We start from the raw sequence: 4,880 nt of genomic DNA, 5'->3' as shown, positions 1-4,880 counted from the left end.
CGAAAAAAAGGTTTATGAATTTTTTTTCCTTTTTAGGAAATTAGGATTCCACTCATTAAAATTTATTTTCTTTTTAGTTTAGAAATTTTCTTATAAGGTAAATTTTTTTCTTCATATTAAAAATATCATTATTTAGAAATTAAAATTTTATAAAAATTTAGTTCAATTAATTTCTTTTTATGAATTCTCATAATTAATCGAATCTCTCATTTATCAAACACAGTTTCTTCATATTTCCTCGTCAAGGTTAGCAACTAATGGTCCCTCTTATGAGTTTCTCTGCTAGACAACTACCGCGGATTTCTTAGCTAAATATTAGTTCTATTTCAACACCTGCATACACGAAGGTACTACTTTCTTTCTCTCCAAAATTGAAGAGGAAGCATTAAGAAGCTTGAACTTGCGATATGAGGAAAATGGGCTATTAGATAATGTGAATGAAGTTAGATGCATGCCATTGGCTAGTGTAATCGATGTTCTTTTCACTGAAAGAATGAAGAATAGATTGCATGAATAGCTAGATGGGTTATTTAGGAATGGAAATGGGGGGTCTCAGTTATAGGGGACATCAAATCACTCTAGACAATAGTTCTAAACTATTTTCTATAATATGCAGTAGCTCTTTATCTAAATGGTTTCACTTCTTTTCAGCTTAAGTTAATTCATTTAGTAATACGGTGCTTTGACTTATTTTGTTTCAAATATGTTTCAAATTAATAAATTGATAGGTGTAAATGGCCATGATGATTCTATTACAATTAATAAAAGTGAATAGCCTCTGTTTCAAATTGTACCTCATTTAGCCTAATTAAATAAAAAATTAATGAGTCTATATTTTATTTTTTTTTTTAAATTAATTTTTATTAACCTAATAAAATTGAAAAATTAATAGCCAATATTTAAAAAAAAAAATTCTAGTAATTTTTATCTAAAGAATGTTTCATTAATTTCTAATTAATGGCCCAACCCATTGTTATTTAACGGAAAACGTTAGTTAACAAGTATTAAAAACCTCACAATGAGTGAATTAATTTGACTTAATTCTTTTAAATTAAGATTAGATCTAACTATAAAATTGAAAAAGAATCTAAAAAGAATTAAACTGTAAACAAGATACATAAACTTTAAAAATATATTCAATTTAAAATTATTCTAAATTTAGTCCTCAATTGATATAAATTTAATGGGCTAATAAAAATTTTATTTATGTACTTACTTACAATTACTTAATTTAGATTAATTGGGTCATATTAGGTCTATTGGCCCAATAAAACCAAAAACTTTTGGGCTATACTTAAAAACAATTTTAACTTTGGTAATATATTATAACATTCAGATATATAGGCTAATAATAGATATAATAACTTGACATAGGTGTTTTATGTATCTTGTTTACAATTTAAATGAGGTATATTTAAAAATTAAAATATGATAAATATTAATGTCATTGTGAACAAGGTATATTTAAAAATTAAAATATGATTTGGTGTTAGATGGATTATAACATTTAGATATATGAGGTTATAATTTACCCAATGTTATAATCAAAAAGATATTTAATTACATAATTTAATTCACTCAGCAAGGTCCAATTAATGTAATAAATTGAAAGCTTTTAATAATTAACAAAATTGGGTTGTTTAGCGTATATTATTAAAAATAATATGTTGAATCAATGGGAAGCTACTATGTTGAATCAATGGCCAAAGATTGGAGATGTTGAGCATGTTGAATCAAAGATGGTTCTAAAATTTGAACCCAAATTAGATAGCGAAGGTAGTGGAGAAGCATGGGCTGGAGACATGCATGTCTCTAAATCTGATGAAAATGGCACTGTAAAATGAAATTGATTGGTGCTTCTTGACCCTTTCAATTGCAATATGGGTTTAGTGTTGGATTGTTTATTTTTAATCACAATTATTCCTTCTAAATTTTTTAGACCTTTTCTTCTCTGTGAATATGTGATTTTGAAATTTTAATAATGTGATTGTGAAATTTTGAAATTGGTTAATGAATGTTGATACTTGTAATGAGTGATTTGTGAAGTGTTAATGTTGAAAATCAAGAGATTGTTGAAGATTGATTTTTTTTTTTTTAATATAGAATTAAGTTTAATTTCTAAGTATGAATACCCAATTTTACAGTTACTTGACAACCCCAAATTTTTCTTTAACTCATGTTGGCTTACAAGTGCAAAGCTAAAATGAATAGAAGTATTGAGAATTTGCATGTACATTCAAGATTGTTGCTTCTTGATAAAAGGATTACTTTGGAACAATGTATTACCAAGGGAGCAAGGAATTGAAACACAAAACAAATAAGATGGAAATTCCACTTCCATAAGCAATATTTCATTCCTTTAGTGTGCATATACAAAGTCTATAAATTGTGAATGCTTGTAATATGGAAATTTGGGTGTGTCCATAAATTTGGTTCTCTATAAGCCAAACCATAGTGACATTGATTAGTTTGGTTTGATTTGGTTTGGTTATTTCTTGAATGTTAGTTTGATTCAGTCTAAATTTTAGGGTCATTAGGTTTTTTGGTTTTTTGAGTTGGTTCAGTTCAGAATCAAACCGATCAAATGTTATTCCCTAATTCCTTAATAATTCCTTAATTTTAAGGATGGATATTCTTAAAAGTGATTATCTCTAATATGTGCATTACCATTACCAATACTATCTATAAAAACACCATAATGTGTAAGGATGTAAACTATTAAATATATATAAACAATAAAATCAAAGAAAAAATAAATTATATAAATAGTAAAAATAAAGAGGATTGGTTTATATTAATGTTTATAAATTTTTAATTTAAATTAATTTTATATATTATTTGTTAATTGCAGTGCAAATTAGAAGTAGTTTTGTTTAAAAAAAGTAAATGTAATTAATTTTATATTTAATTGAAGTTAAGCATAAGTAGAATTGAGAATTTTATATTTATTTGAATTCTAAAATTAAGAATCTAAATGTCACGACCCAACCTATGGGCCGGACCGGCACTAGGACCTGGGCCAGCCTAAAGCCCCCGAGGCCCGTAGTAAGCCTTAACTATTCATTAACCCAACTCTAAGGCCCATTGGGCCCAAATTCAAGAAAACAAACGGACAGAGTCCGGCCATAAAATGGACTTTCCAACGGGGAGTTTTCGACTCACCCGACCTGTAAACACAATAAACCATCCATTAGGGAGCTCAGCTCACCCTCCACATACTCATCAACATAATAATAAATGGGAGCTCAACTCCCTCATCCAATCCATCAAACAGACTTAAAATATTAAGTTTACAGGTCCAACATGAATATAATATTACAGACCAATTTCAAATAATTACTGCTAACACATGCGGAAATTCTAGGAGTAATTAAAATTACACAATATTGATAAACAATCTGCGAGGTAAAAAGCGAGTTAACCTGCAACAAAATATCCTCCTGTGGCCTGTAAAAATTTTTGAACAGGAGTGAGCGTTCGACTCAGAGAGTAAAATATCAATCTTAACTATAATCTCTATAACTATCTGAAACTAATGCAACCTGTAGAGTGAAATGCAACATACACAACATTTTCACATCATAACATCAAAAAGGTAATTTGGAGCACTCACACACCCTGTAGTATCAATCATAACATATGGGAGCTGATCCCCTATCTGACTCTCTTAAATCCAACCTGGTGCCAGCGAATTACTCAAGCTCGGACTTCCACTTAATAACCAAATCGAGGGTCCCAGCGAATTACTCAAGCCGTGACTACCCCTCGAAGGATCGGGTCCCAGCGAATTACTCAAGCCGTGACTGCCCCGTCCTATCCATAGTCCACACCACATCACACGCACGCCAACGCACGCACACTGCTCCAAATTACCACAACAACATTCATGGCACATTAACAGTTATGAATGCAACATAATTCGTGCCTAGAGTTTAACTAAATAAATATATGCATATAAGTGATGCATGGGCATGCTGAACATATAATAATATCGAAATTACAATTAAAATTAATATTTTACTCACAGACTTGACGACAAATTACTTGTGGCGGTGCGGAGGAAGAAAGGTATCGGCTCACGACAATCATATTACATTTATTTAATACAATCGACTCAATACAAATAAAGAAAAGACCAATTACGTCCTAAGTCGTAGAAAATCCGTGAGTCTCCCCTATACCTAGGACCTACCCAACCTGCAAAAGGGCTAAAAACGCACTTCTATACTCACAATCCATACATCAACAGTTCAATCATATCACACAGCCCCTCCTGGGCCCATCAAATCAATCATCCATCACAATACGCAAAATTTCAATTTAGTCCTTATTATTGATCATTTTTGCAAAAAGCGCCAAACAAGCTCTAAAAATTATAAAACTTTGCCCATGGTCCTTAGCAATATTACTAAGCTATTGCAAAAAGAATCGTAATTTTCTAAGCTACCACGAATATTTTATGGATTTTTAATCCTATTTAAGCACTAGAAAATTACGTAAAAACTAGGTTCGGGTTTACCTTTGCCGATTCCGACTTCGGGGACGCGCTCGGGATGCCTGACAATGGTGGGGTAGCCAAAACCTCGATCCAATTCGGAGACTTTTCCGGTAGGTAGTGCATGCGGCGGAAATTCACAGATCCGGACAACTGTCGAATTTCCGCGAATTGAGGATACCTACACGAAGCCCAATAATAATATATAAAAAATCAGGGGTGTTACACTAAAATTTATAGAAACTTTAAAATTAATTTAAATTATAAAAATATAATTGTAATTAATTGGAAAAATAAAAGGTATTTTTTGCAAAATCAATGTTCCCCCTCTTCCTACACACACATATATATTAATTATTATTATTTTTTATTTTTCGTTTATTAA

This window comes from Hevea brasiliensis, chromosome 14, assembly GCF_030052815.1.
Source record: "Hevea brasiliensis isolate MT/VB/25A 57/8 chromosome 14, ASM3005281v1, whole genome shotgun sequence".
Classification (NCBI taxonomy): Eukaryota; Viridiplantae; Streptophyta; class Magnoliopsida; order Malpighiales; family Euphorbiaceae; genus Hevea; species Hevea brasiliensis.
This window is presented reverse-complemented; position numbering follows the sequence as displayed.